Source organism: Opisthorchis viverrini, assembly GCF_000715545.1.
Source record: "Opisthorchis viverrini unplaced genomic scaffold opera_v5_5, whole genome shotgun sequence".
Classification (NCBI taxonomy): domain Eukaryota; kingdom Metazoa; phylum Platyhelminthes; class Trematoda; order Opisthorchiida; family Opisthorchiidae; genus Opisthorchis; species Opisthorchis viverrini.
The window spans coordinates 4521657-4538428 of NW_008751661.1; positions in this window are offsets into that span (position 1 = coordinate 4521657).

The following is a 16772-nucleotide window of genomic DNA, read 5'->3' on the forward strand; positions in this document are numbered from 1 at the left end:
TTTACACGACTGTACCCAGTGTGGACACAACAAAATACACGGAAAAGTATACAACACAGCAGGAAGACCTTACAGAACAGTCCAAACAGAGAGCGTATACAGGAGTATGTCATAGTATGCTACCAATTTAGCCTTCAAAATTGGTCAAACTCTCTTGCCGTAATTCAGCCGGAGACGATATCTCATCTGTCTAACGGGATTGGCTTGTAAGTTGGGTGATCCGTTATTCATTGATCATAATTCATTTCTAGCCAGAACAACAGTCTAGCGAATCACAATTTCGACGTCTGACAGGTATGGTGTGATGACCTTATCAACATTCGTCAACGATGATCTAAGGCGAAAAATTTAAGGGCTGCGAGAACTTATTTTAAGGTTGAAAAATATGGAGTAATTTTTACCAATACAGTACTGCCCACTTGGAAAGTGTACTCGAGGGGAGTGTAGTTTCGTAATGAGGACAAAGTTTCCGGTCCGATAATTATTTCCATTATAAAAAGTAAGTTGTTGTTATATTTGAAATTCTATTGTACCCTGGACAAAGCAAGCATGATGCGCTCTTATAAGAATCCAGGTATGGCATTTTATTTGTTACGAGATTAAGTTTGAAGCTTACCATGAGTGCATATTGTGGAAAGGGTGCTGCAGTTTTGGGCAGAACGATTATAGTTCTCCCTTCGAAAAAACCTGTTGAGAATGAACATCACATTTTCTTGATCACTAGCTAATTATGATGGATTTAGCAAGCACCAGGGAAAGAGGCATTAAAGTCGACTAGTACCATTCTCAGTTACAACCTGCGAACAAATCATAAGCACGAAATGCACATAAAATATCACAGATATTTTGCCTCCACAAAGGCTTAGATAATTTTTTCACGAATCTTTCTCTATCTGATGTGGAGAAGTAACATCAGGGAGTTAAGATGGGAGCGACTAAGCTTGCAACATACACTGAGTGTATTTTTGGTTTAGTACTTCTTCTTCACTACCGTTGGAAGTGAAGAAGAAATCAAGTTTATTTCTTCGAACTCAACTGTGTGTGAACCGAAAGTGACTATAGTGAAGCAAGCGCTCCGGTTTGTGATCGAACGCCACTTGAACAAGTGACCGATACAAAACATAGATCAATGGTTCCTGGAGCATAAACGATCACTCGTGAAGCATAAGTGCATCCAATTTTATAGATTAAAATAATGGTGCACATTAACCGTACGGAAAAACGATAAATTTTTGACATGATTTCATTTGCGGTTCGACTCATAAAGTTCTCCAACCCCTTACATCCTGCGCTTAAAATTCTGTGAAACGTGCGTTACTACAAATACGTGGAAACTTTATCGGACCTCTGATTCACAACGTTTAACACAGAAGGAACATTTTCCAACTATCCTCCGCTGTTGCGAAGATCATTTGCACGTGTTTTCCCTTCCTGTGCCAGGCAATTATTGACTGCAAATGAACCTACTGTGCAAAATACTTTAATGTGCGTGTTTTTAGGTGGCGAACTCAAACAGTGGTTTTTTCTTCCACTAGCAAAGGGATTGACGACGCACAGTAACTTCTAATAAGTTAAGTCGTAAAAGAACAAAATAACGCATAAGGAGTATCAACAATTTGCTGATATTGGATTATATGTCTCAAACAAAAAAACAACAGTATCTTTTATCGTCAACTACCCGGTAATCGCATCCTTCGGTACATCTTTTACATCTCCGACGAATCCAACATCCATCCAGTGACGGTCTATAGACCATTTTCTTTTCCACTCTTTGAAGGTGGGAGAGATATATGTTCCAAATTAAGTTATCTGATGCAAAATTTCAACAGTTTTCGGTCAAAAGTTGTAAACTTTTGGGTGTGCGCACATGCCTTTCTCAGTTCTCCCAAAGTTCAGGGTGTTTCATTCTCTGTCATCGTTGCTTAATCTTACATGGTCCCTTATATTAACTAATTACTAGTTTGCCGCCCTCCAACTTACCAAAACTCATCCAGGTACTCCAGTATGCAGTCTGTTTTATTCGAAAGTAAGCACATTTGAACTCTTGGACCAAGACTGCTTTCTGCTATTTCGTGACATGTATGCGGTTCATTATTTGTGCTCTCCAAACTGCTGTAGTTTTTTTTCCTTAGGAATTCTTCGGAGCGATCGTCACTTCAGCACGCCTGGCCGAGATTTTCGTGGCAACGGTCTTCGATTTCCACCTGTCAACGTTCAGTGGGTAGATGTTTTAAACGGTAAAGCCTTAAAAATGATGCATGCTCTAATAATGTTCTTCTAGGTTGGTTCAAGTAAGCCGACGGTTGAAGTGGACTGTGTATCATACTGGACGTGTATCATTTTTCAGGTTCACCAGGCACAGATTTTGTGTTCTGAAGTAGTGAAGCAGAAATACCTGGTCAGCTTCATACGTCGCGTGTTCGTAGGAAGGGACAATTGACTGACAGGAAGATATTATTGCTATCACAGATAATAGTGGCTTAAATGCATGGATAAGAGCCAACTAAAAGGAAACTGCTAGTACTTACTATTCTCCCTACCGATGTAAGGCCTTATAAATTCCGTTGTCCGGAAATTTTCAACTCGTTTCTATTAGTGTCTAACACCAACTCTGTCACGGATACAAAGTCTGAATTCGATCAGTCTCGTCTGGATCAAAATTATATGAACGTTGTGTTATGTCACAGTCGAAAAATGGGTATTTTTCTGCAAGACCCTTATTCTAAATCAAGAAAACGCTCCCTCGGTCTCATCTGAAGTCGCTTGTTTCATTGAAGAGCTCGTCGCAGGAATGACGATATCCATGACTTATACGTGACATGTAGTATAAATGACTTTACTGGTTGTATATTAGTGAAGCTGCAAAATATGGGAAATAGGAGCCTGCTACAATCATGGTTCAGAATTGCCGTTTGGACCCAGCGCCTGCCTTTTAAGCTGATAATATTCTGCATCACATTCTACTCTTTACTGATCACCTCATTTAATTGACCATTCCCGCAGGACAACGTACGGCATGTCAGGTAAATGTCATTATATCAAGAAACTACAGACGATTGGCACGCTATCCTACACATGTGGTGCAATAAAGTGCTGAATGTTCCTAGCCTCAAGCCTCATTCATGGATGAGGGAGTAAACTGGGCGTGGAAACACACCTGTTAGGTTACTATGAAAAGTAAGTGATTTTCATTGATGATGAAAGGTCGGATTATGATGAGTAGCGAACTCCGAATGCTGACACAGCACAAAAGACTGCGCTTCTCGGCTTCTTAGCATAGACCGACTCCATTTCTAGAATGAAATCCCTATTAAAAAGCCCAAACATTCGTACTCCTAGAATAGTTCTTTATCGAAATGTACCAGCAGCTCAACATAAAGCACTAACTCAGCACAATGGTTATGTGATACTATGCTGCACAGATTTCGCTATCTCAGCAATACAACATTCACAGAACTAACAATCGGTAGTGAACTGGACACGATTTGCGACGACTAGCCTGACTAAGCGCCACTTGAGTGCCTTTAGGAACACACGTCCGAAGCAATCACAACTTGCGCATAGATACAAAGTCTTCAGTGCATCGGACTGTTGTGCTGCTTGGAGTGATGTAGGCCAGCGAAATGTGGAATCCATACACATGCATGCTTTATGGTTGTTGGTCGATATCGCTCGTCGTGGCCATAAAAAATCCTTCGGATTGACTGGACGGACCGACCCCCGACCCCCGAATCCCTGTGAAGGGTAAACACTGTTAGAGTTTTGAGTGAAACAAGCTCAGCGGTTGCTGACACTAATTCCAGATCCTCCTATCTCAGCTGATTTTTGTGAGGTCATGTGAAGAATTTATTTCAAGATAGGGCCCCAAAGACTCCGCTGTTAGATCAGCCTTCTTTGAATTTGCAGAACTGTAGTTTTGATTTTGGCTCTTTTGACAACCTGGCATTCGACAACAAGGTCTGGTTTTCGGCCGTTCATTCCAGCGTGATAAGCCTTGAGATGCAATACGTCTCCATGTCACAAAACAAGCGAGCCATTGGTAGGGGGTATCAGTTTTCGAAATAAGATTTTGAACGTCCGTCATTTGTGCACGTACGTAAATCAGTGAAATCAGGCACTGTGTTCACCAGCGTGCTCACCATTGCACTCACAAGGTTAAACCATTTTCTGGTGAGAACGTGCCGGATACTAGCATCTCATTGGTGACAACTTCATTAACTGTTGAGCAAATTGAATACCGCCGGATTGTTTACTGCCATCTTGACGGCCTGGCAATGGGTTACACTTCGGGATTACGCTGAAACTTTAAGAACTTGACAGATGATAACCAAATGTCTAGTGCCAGTGCACATCATCACTCATTTCTCATGCCGGCCAATGGTTGGGAACATGCTTTTGCATGTTCAGCCACCGATTCACTTTCTCACTTATATTCAGGCGTGACCATATTGAGTGCATGATTACAGATACTGTGCACATCTTCCAGTGGTTTGACAAATGTTGAACCATATTTCCTCTTCGGATGCTAACCGTCCACATACGTACACCTTTGTTCTGGGTGCACAGCTCAAAGATGAATATGGTTCCACTTGTAAGCCGCTGATATCGATTTAAACCCGAGGGCATGAGATCTCCCGGAAGACATGAAGAATACTGTTGAGAATTATTAGTCGTTCCAAACACGATTGCACAGCAAAGGACGCCAGCACAATTTCTACAGCACCTAGCAGCTGCTCCCCATGCTGCAGCCGGACACCGAACTCCCATGGATAAACTGCGGTAAAGGTGTGTTTCTGGGACTGCCCATAACCGTGCCATCCAGGTAAAAATATGTAGGCGGTCAACTACTATCAAGGTGGATAGCTTACGTGAGCAATTTTGTTGTGGAACATCGTTATGGTAACAAAACTATTTATGACAAGTAAGAACGGAGGCCGTCTGGACTTCAGTTTGTGCACACTGTGATAGAAGTTTTGTTTTAATTTTGTTTTACTGACGTTCTGCTGTCCATTTCAACTAAGGTCAAATCGGCTACACATTCTAAACGACTCTTAGCAAACCAGATCATCAGGCTTCCAAAACACAGTTTTCCTGGCATTTTGAGTTTCATATCAGTTGGATCTACCTGGTGTCAGGCCTAATATCAAACTCCTATACGCACATAAAATGCGACAATTTTTTTTAACTTCTATCTCTTACCCATTGTAAGATAAATCTGTTGACTCTGCAGTAACGCTACACGTCAACATATACACACTGATGAGCATGAATAGATATTCGATCACGCGTAGCTCAACTGCCAAGGCGACCATAAGTCATAAACATTCTACATCACTTTTTCTGAATAACTGCCCTTTCTGTGTTGTTGCCCTCTCCAACACGATTGTGCACGATAGTCCCAGGCATTATGTATTCAGTACATGTACTACACGATAAAATCCTCAAGATAAACGAATTCGTATGAGTACCATATGCCGAAAATTATCATTTTCGATTGTAGTGTCCTGAGTGTTGTTTAGATTGATCAGATGACACTAGTTTAACCTAGGACAGTCACTTGTCTATAGTACCACACTTCGTTTGAAAGGAAATTTGCTCAATGATTCGCTGATCCGTCGATTGTTTGACTGTTGAAACAACTGACTCTTTCTTTCAATGCAAACTGTGTACTAAGAGCATAAAACGGTTGACATTATTTTAATCCCCACCAAAACGATTGGTTTACAGTATTCTAAGCTAGTATGAAAGGCGAAGTTAAAAAGTGAGGTTGGACGTTTGGCAGTGAAGATCCTTTTTACATGATATATAGATGGCTAGGTATTCTTAACCGGTCGATGATCATTGTCTTCAAATATTGGGGGTCAACAAGCCGAATATTTCATCTCGTGCGGTACGTGTGTTTAAAAAAGTTTAGACCATCCAGGGTGATCAATTTCCGTGCATACTCCGATGAGCCATAGTGTTCCGTTTCGCATTATTTGCTCTTCAGCTAGTGAACACACACTCAGAGTGTATGCAACACTATAAAAATTGAAGATTTATGCTCTACTCATCCTTGAACCGATAGTATCTACTGACTTCACGATGATACGTAATTTCCATCATAATGCACCATAATGCACTCTTCGATGCATTTTAATATTCGAAACCAATTTACATCCAAATGGAGGAATTTCAGCTTGAGTGATAAGAATTGAACATACGGTCCTGAGCGATTGTAGCATTCAAACAAGATGAAGATTGTCTTATTCGTATACTTAGAACCACGTACGTATACGGGTAGTTCTTGAACTACCGAGAAACACCGGATGGCCTGCGGCATTTATTATACGCCACTTCGCACTGAGCTGCTGATGCTTACCATACAAAAGAGAACAGATAATGGAAGCGGAACAGATGTTTAGGGTACCAAGCAGCATCAAAATAAAAAAATAATGAAATAAATCCACTTCATTCTCAGTGCTTTCCAAAGGCTTTAGTATTTTTCCTCATGAAGTAGCATAAACATTACTGGTAAAAGATGGCCACAAATTGTCAACAACTCGTATAACAACGGCGGATATACTTGCTTGGTTCATTTCTGGACAGCGTGATGACGCACATTGCTAACGTTCAACATGAACCATTATTTTCAAGTAATTACAAGCCAAAGAACTCAGATGAACCGGAGACTCATCAACTTTCATTTGCCATAGCGGGGTAGAGATACAGCACGTTTGCTCCAAGCTGCCTTTCGTTGGGTTTGGTGTAATCTGAGTGAAAGAACAGTTAACGGATCAACTTCTGAAAGGAGAGGTGGAAACCCATTGGACACAAGCTTTAATACATGCGAGAAATAATTTGCGGTAGAAGAAAAAAACGCAATTATTGGGGAGACTATACTGCTCCATGAGGAATTCCAAGATGGAGTTTAGTGGCGAACAAACAGTTGTGTTTCTCTGGATAATAGCTTCAGAGGTATTCAAGAGAATGCATGAACATATCATCCAACCCAAATTTATGCGACAACGGCTGTCACCAGAATTACTGCCCAGTATTGTGCTACTGTGACTAGATCTAAGGAAAACCTCGGCGTAGTATCATTTCTGTATGTAAAGCGCAACCTTAGTACATACTGAGGGCTGTAATGTAGTACATATAGTATAGCAGTACACGGGAATTTATTATTCACCCAGCAGCAAGCAATCAGTGAGGCAGCACGTACATGAATTAGTGGTAACGAATCGGAATACAGTTTCGGGTGACAGACACATACTAAATACGCTCAACGACCACACATCTTTCGCTCACTTGCGGGCTTTGCGATTTGCAGGCGTGATATGTCAGATCTTTACAGAAGCGGTTAATATCCAAGTGTTTCATGGGATTTTCCCATATTCTTGTTTAGTGCCCTGTATGTTGAAACTGTATATGTATAGCATGCAGCTGATCCAATCCGTAGGAGCACAATTGAATCCTAGTTTGAGAGGCTAAGCAAAGTTTGTGTTGTCAGGTTCTCAGTAAATGTTTGGTTTACTTATTTCCTTGGTGTTAACTAGAGGCTCATTTGCAAATAATCTCGTTCTCTCGTGTATTCCATCGTGTAGCAGTTTTCGTCCAAAGGAGATACAAAGAGGCTGTTTTATTTTGGATGGATAGTGTTACGCCGAGTAGAACTCTGTTCTCATTACGTTCTGACTGATTGAAAGCACTAGGTCAGTTAAATGACCATTTCAGTGGCTTCTTAATACACAATGGGGTACAATAATACAAATATTCGACTGTTTAGGAACAGGACGTGCATTCAGAAAATGGACAACGAAGGGCTTCTTAGTCGCTTAATGTAAAGGATATTTTGGAGGAATATTACTTCCTTCAATGGTATGCTTGAACGATCTTTTCTTCAGGAAAAAGGCTGCTCTAACATCCTATGGAACTGGTTACACAAGAAGGTGCTCTCAGACACAAAGGATACAATTATCGTCGATTATTACGGAAACAGATGACAAAATAAAGAATGTTTAATGCTTTTTAATGAATCTACAGTATAAAAGGCTGGTCCATGGGATGGATTTACATATTATCTGTCGTTATTCTTCCTTACACCTAGTAATTTCTCGTCCCCCCTTTCTGTGTGGCTTGATATGAACAAACATTCGACTAATATCGACCAGTCTGTGTTTTCAGCTCCACTCACACCCGCTGTCCACAAACGTTACTAGAATATGAACTGAATAGATCATGATCCACTCAGTTCTTTTAATCTCTTTTGGGGTTGAAGCACCATCTCGACATATGGCATGATTTGTAACACGTCCAGTTATATTGTTTGTCAGGACGTTGAAGTCCGCCCTACTCAGATCGTTCTCCACGAAAGTTTTGGAAAAATAACCTGGATAGAGGAATAGACGAAGAAGTCCTTCCCTAAAAACTCACCTTTATTGGTAACGTTTTCCCTGTGGTTTTTTATTGGAAGCTTGCAGTCACTCCACTGTACTGAGGACAGAAAACAGCAAAGAACGAGAACCTCGTAAGAGATAGAGGCTATTCGAAGGTTTGTGAAAGGTGAGCGAACAAGACCTCAGAAAGAGTTAAATAGATGCAGTTCGCATTTACACACTTGCAAGATTCCCATGTTGTGTTCACCATGGGTCACACCATAGCGTCAATCATCCGCGCACAAGGTTTTGTAATTTAACGTTTTATTTCCATTAATTCGGTCATTCAGAATATTTGTGCCGCGTTAGTTACCAGCAAGTTCTGAAGCATCTCTGAATATTTTTTTGGAAGAGGCATAAAAATCTTAGCAGAACTATGGTTGTACGAAATATGAATCCTTTGCTGAAACTATTTCTTGTCACACAGTCCCTAAAGGATATAACTGTGGATCCCCAAATCTCTAACGTGTCCGTATGTTATTGTCATTTGCCAGAAGTTATGGAACGATAGGCGGATTGTCAAGCACTCCAGCAAACGGAGCATTGGTATATTGTATTAAGAAGTCTTTTCTGTACTGTTGATATTGCCATAGTGACACAGTACAATAAGACCAAATTGTTCTTGGACCGCTTCATATGTTAAAAAATATCAGTGTAAATTCGGCGACCGTTCTTCTAGGTGAAACCTCGTGGCTTATCACCATTACTCTCAACTTGCTCTCCAACAAAGGATCATCCAGTCATTATCAACACTATATCAGCGAGGTGGCTGATTGACCTCCTCTATACAATAAATACCAAATTTCGGCTAATATTCTGTCTCTTCGCAGGTAGCACTTTGCTGTGCAAGGGATTAAGAGTCCCCTCGTACTGGAGGAATTAGTTGTGTTTTTGGCGAAATATACTCATTTCCAAACACTTTTGGTTTTGTGAGAGACTCGCTTAGAACCCGGCTGAATAGCCCGTTCGTGATGTTTCCAGGCAACTGAATGTGCCGCACCAGGACACCTCATGTTTCAGCTACTACGATATTCGAGTTATCGCGATGCAAGTTTATACATATACATTTGTATACTCATAGGGTTGCTGAGATTCAGCGTGGTTCCAGGAGAGTCTCTCATCTAATCAACTTTGTTTGCAAATGAGTGTATTTCGCTAATTTCTTGCAATTTGGTTCCAAGTAGAACATAAGGTTGACGGAAACTCGGGGACTGCATCCCTGATGAGCCACAAGAACGGCGAAACCGTCGTGGGCTTTCGACGAATTTGCATCAACCTTATGAGCAGTGAATTAGTTGTGTTATATTTCCTCGTGAAGATGTTGAAAGATGTCTTTATGAAGACGTCAAAATCCATCTACCTGCATGATGCTATGGCCTTTTCCAAACTGTTATGCGTTCTGTGTGAATACAACCGCGGGCAGACCAATAAATGGGATGAGAATCCACACATACAAAATTGGTTCACATCAGATGTTTGAATGTTTTAACCCAGCAGACTGATTGCAACCAGATAACAATTATGAGCGGCATCCACGACTACTGGCTAGGTATTACATTATATCAGGACACGGCGTACAGTTAATGGCAGGCGACAGGGTGGCCCGTGAGTGATTAGGTCACTGGAGTGTTATACGCTGGATATGTTCGGCCTGGACAGTGATTTAGAAACGATGACAAACTTTTTAACTTCACTGCGTTAAACAGCCTCCTCATCACAAGTACGCGCTCCCAGCAACCTAAACGGCATCTTTGAACGTAACACCCATAATGCTTACGCTGCAGCTGAAATCGACAGCATCTTGACACGGTCCGACGGGAATAAGTAGCAGAAGCTTGTAACTGGTGTTAAGGAGCTGAAACCGAAAACAGGGAGGGATCAGGCAATACTGCGATGCGGGAGAGAATCCGATTCCACTTTTAAGGGGCAAAATCCTCATTATCTTGCCGTCGCATCAAATCCCTCCTACTCAAAATCAGTGGGTTTAAATGTAATCTTTCGGTAGTAGAAAGACGCAAAGGAATACCGGATACTCGTCTTAATCTGGATTCTAGTTGGTTTTGGTGGGAGAAAAGCGTAAAAGAACTGTCTTGGGGGCACCAACGGATGAACCACAACAAACTCAGAGGAAACGAAAAACTCCATCGTAGGCATGCTTCAGCAAGGTTTTGTCTCCTGCATGTTCCAGTGCGAGGCCACCAAGTCTGTTGTACCGATCAAATATAGGTACAAATAAGAAAACTTCGAGCACTGGTGACCTTGCTCAGGCCTGCCGTCTTGATCATGCTGTCTCTGGTAAACTTCAGCCAGCATAACCAATTTTGTGCAAAAATGGAGTGCTCGTGGATATCACTTTGAGGAAAAGAAATGATGGATGAAATTCTCGAGCTAACTTTTAAACCACATTGATTTTCAGATGATTACCTTTCAGACATCGATGTATTGGTAACCCAGAATCACTTGATCAAGCAGCCGTTCCTTCGGTTACTAGCTGTCCTAAAACTAGGGAAGCTCTGGGAGAGGATGGCACTTTCCTTCAAGCGTATGCATATTTCCGCAAACAGAGTGCATGAACCAGACCTCATTAAGGTAGTTTTACATTCCCAGAGAATCGGTTTGGACCAGGCATTCTTTTTTGGAATATGAGGTAAAATTTCATCGGCAAACCATTGCCTCCTGCAGAGACTTTAAGGTGCATTTGATTCTGTGCACCGCAAGTCAGTGCGGGATATTCTCTTGCAGACCAAATTCATCACCATGATCAAGGATCATTAGTTGTCAATGGCTCAAAACCGAGTTTAGGGTACGAAGACATCTGCTTTGGTTCTTCCAACTAACTTCGGGCATGTGGATTTTACACTTCGAATACAGCGAAAATATTCTGTTACTCGGAGAAACATGAAAAGCCTACATTGTGTCCTTGGTTCAGTCGCTTACATTTGGGACTCACGAGACTTTCACGTAACACCAGTGGGACTATATTCTTCTTTATTCAAGCAAGTTTTCAGCTAGCATTCCTTCCATAGGTGATGAACTTAAACACGTCGGTGTATTTTGGCACCTGGGTTCTAATATCTACTCAACTCGCAGGTTTAATAACAAGTTGATCATCTTTTCGCTACAGTGGCATACGTATTATGAAACGTTGGACTTATTGAAGAGAGTTCAATTGACTCGCACACAAACATTAGTGTAATCCATCTAGTGATTCGCCGAATACCAAATAACATCTGTAAAAATTGACCGGTTTGCGTACTAGGGGTCCAGAAACCTGACTTTTTTTGCCAATCATGTCCAAAACGCATTCTGTACACTGAGTGGCTTGATAAAACAAACAATTTGGTGTTTGTGGGACGCTGCTTCAGCATATTAAGCCTCAGCTAACTGCTAGAGCAGCAGCTGCGTCAATAGTTTGGTCACGTTGACCGAAAGCCCGAATGCAAGGTTCTGCAAAATTGTGTAGGCTTCTTTGTCATATCAGAGATGACGCTACCATCATAGAGGAGAAGTTAACTAATATGAACTATTCCTGATTACTTCCATCTTACCATACTCCTTGCTGGCGCAAAAACAATTCCACATTGGATGCAATTAAAAGACAGCTTTTGTTCAAAATGTCAGACGTTCACTTTAAAGACTTCTTCGGACTGGAAGAACTGGAAGATCGAATGAAACCCAAACTATTTTGGTCTGCCAGCACACCGTAGCACAGCCACAGATTTTTATCTTCTTCTAGTGAACCATTCCAGGAAGCAAATGCCTCCCTCGTCATTTCTCGTTCCCCCCTGGCTTCTTACACTACGTCAGAGTTAAACTGTGAAGTTATCTGTCGTGAAATACACTTATTTGCAACGAATTCAGTTTTAACTAGAATCTCAGCTTAATCTTGCTGAATCCGTTGTTTATTTGTTGTCGTGGAATGTGAGAATTTTGAACACAGCATTGCTAATGGAATTCCCATTCGGACGGATTTGATTGAGCCGAATATTATGTATACTGGTATAAACCTTACTTCTATACCATCTCATCGGAAGACAATTCACACGGCGATTGGTCAATTATTATTACTCGCGTTGGTTTCCACCAATGAATAGTGGGTTTTTTAGAAGTCCTCTTTGCTGGAAGGTCACTGACTTAATGGTCGAGATTCAAACCTTTTAACAAGTTTAAAATGGCTCTTTTGGGGACCCTGGAAGTGGTAGGGAACTTACATTACAAACTATGCTCACTGCCGGCTGTGTACTGCCTAGGAAATTCAGGGTGGCGCAACGACATCTATTGAGTGGTGACGTGGTTGAGTGTCTGCTTTTGATCAGGATGCTAACAATCTCGCTTGCTTGCTCTAAAACAAGCAAGGGAAAATTTATTACCTGATTCCAATCAAACAGGACCCTAGAATCTGGAGTTGCTAGCAGGTAAGTATACTGTGAACGATGGCGTAGCTTTTTGCTTCGGCCGTTGGACAAAGAGCTGTTCGCTCCTAGACGGTTCTCTACAGCCAGTGGATTAGAATTGCGTCTGAATATTCGTTACATCACAGGATTTCACAACATTTGAAATGTCGAAGTTTTTGGTTAAAGCGACAAGACCAGTTAGCTTGTATGTGAATGTTTGAGAGGTAGTCTGACACTACTGGTAATGAGGTTAAGTACACCATCTCTCCTGAATTCTTGACAAAATTTATTATGAACAAAATCCGCATATTTCTAGGCGTTTGGACGAAGTATTGCTGCATAGTACCTCGTCAGCTTCCTAACTCAAAGGGTAAATATTATCAATCTCATACCAGGAAAAAAATAATGTACCGATAAAACTACCTGATAACCCCCAACTAACCAGACTGCCTGATTTGTTCAAACGGCTTACTAGGCGCTAACCCAAAGGTTGATCAAATAGCGAGCAATTAAAAATAACTACTGAATTGCATGTGAGTAACCAAATAGTTTGCAGATCTATCGCAGACTTCAATGTACACCTCGCACAGCCGCACGCGATTATCGCCCTTCAACCCACATGACTCGATCTGTACAGCAACTTGAGATTAGGAATAAGCAGCAGACAACTACGTTTTGAAAGTGACACAATGTTTCTTCTAACCAGATGGGGTTCACTCTGTATGCGTTCTCGCGCACAGTTTTTCTGTTCTAGGAATACCGTAAATTCATTGCAACTCTACATACGGATTTTCAAACCAGCTGTGACCTTGGCACGATTATTCTAACTTCGGACCGACAGAAATCGGTAGAAAATAAGAAGACGGTCAAAATAAGAGTGATATTCATGTGAATCTCGCAGATCTCGAAATGATATGCAGCTTCTTGAGTTGTCCCGAATGGGCACAGGAGAAACTTAACTTGTTTTGTGCCAAACAGTTTGATCACGAGCCCAATAAGGCTGGATATTTAAAACAGTTCGGCTTCCAAAATTACGGTTTACCGTGACCAAAAAAATGGCGCTTGAACCTTGGTTATTTGGTTAGAGACATACACACTCAAATGAAAATCTTGGTTTCGAGTTGAGTTCGAAATATCGCAATCTGTTAATTCATATTCGCCACAAATTTTATTCGTATGGCTTGAGCAGTGTTTATCTGTCGTAATTGATTGGTTTAGGGTAATTTCAATATATTATCTATAAAGCCCGTATCAAGATCATGTTGTTCCCACATGCTACAACTTACGTAAGGAGGGATATAGCCAAACATCATCAGAGATACGTCTGCCAGCGTCAGTAAACATTGATGGGGTGAGTCCCTTACTCCCCATACAGGGATGAGGCACTGTCACCTAAACTGGTTCGATTGATTAGTTTTTCGATACTTGTTTACCAGGCCACAAACTGTATAGCTTTCAGTCACTTTCACTGAGCACATAGCCAGATGAAAAGAGCTCTGTGAGGCAGACGGTCTTCCGGATGCGGAGTGTACGTTCTAACTAGTGTACTTTCTGAAGATTTGGCAACCCATTAATCGCCAAGTATCTGGATGGCGCATCCGCAATTTAAACTCTGTCCTTGACAGACAAACTGATATGACGCCGGTGTTATGGTGTCAGAGGTTAAAACGATGCCATGGTCTTCCCTATACGCGCAGTGATCGCAACCCTGGTCAGTCCAACGAAATTTTACAACTGCTCAGGAAAACAAATTTATGTAGTGCATCGATTGGTTTGTCTGCAAAAGTGAGGATTGGGATTGATCACACCCAGTCTTATAGCAGCGTTCTATTGCAAATGTAAAGCGCATACCACACTATACAGAAGAATTGATTAGGTTATTTAAAATGGTGTGCACTTTTGATGTATGTGGTCTAAAAACCAGCTCAAAAAATGTCACCTCCCCAACCCTATAACAGACAGTTTTGCAAATGATGCAGATCAGTAAACATCAAAGTTCCGAGTTCCTGTAAAATGTTGAAGTGCTGCTTCTGGGTGTTGCATATTTGAACAATCTACTTTAATTTCGAATTTCTGAGTTCTGTTTTAGAAAACCTTATGTTAAAAACCGTCCGCAGGAGTGTCCTGTCAATGTCATCTAATTTGTCATTGTCCCGTTGCTTCACCAGAAGTTCCGGAGCGTGCCTGTTCATTACTAGCAGCACCTCAACGGTAGCCTTATTGAACCAACGTTCATCTCTTATTGTCAATATAACCGAACTACCCATATAAACAGCACCATATCTCTACCTGCATTTCGTCTCCTGGTGTAAGGAAAGCGGCCCAATTTGGGTGCTAGACGCTGGGGTAAGAAGTTCTCCCATCTCTAACCTCATGGAACCTTTGAGGTGTGGTCATTTGCACTTTAACTTGCTTTCAGGCAATCAGGGTCGTGCCGATCGCATTGGTTGTGACAGAATTGGTCAAGCAATGTCCAGGTGTACGGCGGTTATGCAAATCACGGAACACCTGCTATCAACTGGATGGGCCTCGGCAAGTGTCCTCGCTTGCTGCAGTCAAATGAACTCGATTTCCGATTCCAGAGAATGGACGCAACAATCCATTTTGTGTGGCTTACCAGAAGTACTCTGCCCACGTTCCGGTCAATAGGAGGTGCACACTGTACGGTATGTGTAGAAAAGTTTCAGCCACTTCTGCTGTGAAATCAGGGTTTGCTGCTTGAGACTAGAAACAGTTATAGGTCATTTCTCAATTGTAACTAAAAGCTGCCTCCACCATTTATTTTGAAGAAGTCAGCACGTTGCTTTAATCCATTACCATATTACCATCAATCGGGAATCTTATGTTTAAAAAGATATTGGAACGACGTTGTAATAAGAGTAACTAGTGTCACGCATGTTCAGGAACAGTACGGGTGCACAGTTTCTCTGAATGAGCTGCTTATGCAGTCTATCAAATCTCGTACAGGAACAAGGCGAACTTTCTACAACCCTTCAGCTAATCTTATGCATTCTCCGCAGCATCAGAAAAACATCGGCACAAAATGTAAAGCACGTACAAGCACCTCATAATGTCCAGCAGACCGGAGCTTGGCGCATCAAGCTCTCCCTAGACTTCTTTCTGCTCATTATATAAGCGCTTGTTTTCCTCATTTTAATGTACACTATCTTTTCCTTACTTGAGAGAAGGTGCGGCTTTTAATTGATTCCTTCCACTTTTTCCAGCTCTTTCACGGCTGGTCCAAAATGGAAAAAGTCGCCCTCATTTTTACAAGCATTTGAATACCATTTTCCAGGGACCATTGTTTCACCCCTGCCTGTATCCTGTTTTAATGTGGATATAGAAACGTTTAGGCCAACCCCTCTTGCCTGCTGTTTACAATTTTTGCTGTAATTCTGAATATCATATGCATGTGACATACTTTTTCTGACTGTATGGCGCCGACATTCTCAGATATCTCAAAATCACTCTTCAAGCCTCGACACCCCGTCTATCTCGCTTCCTTCGATGTCCGCATTCTGAAGCAAGCAGGGCGACAAGATGCTCTTGCTCTTACACGGGGCTCTGTTGGCATGGATGTGTGCTGTAACTCAGAAACAAGAATTTAAGATTCGACCACAGCGATTGAGCTAACCGCTCCATCAGTCTCCACTCGCTGCCGGCTGCGCACATCTGGTGATCCAGAGGTTGCTGCGGTGGGATGAGCAACATCTGGTATCATACTAAGTGACCGGGAGGAAGCATCCTCTCTTGACCGGATACCTCTTCATAGTCAAATCTGTGCCGTTCGTCTGGCAACGTTTGTGAAGGAGTCTCACAAGCGGAAAACTGATCGCTGTCTGCTTGTCGTGTCCGCTTACGCCACAACTGACTGCGGCCCCGACGCCGTCGCGGACAGGTTTTACGACGCTCCGAATGCGACGAGCTAAAAGCTCAGATATTGTGTTGTTTTACGATGATA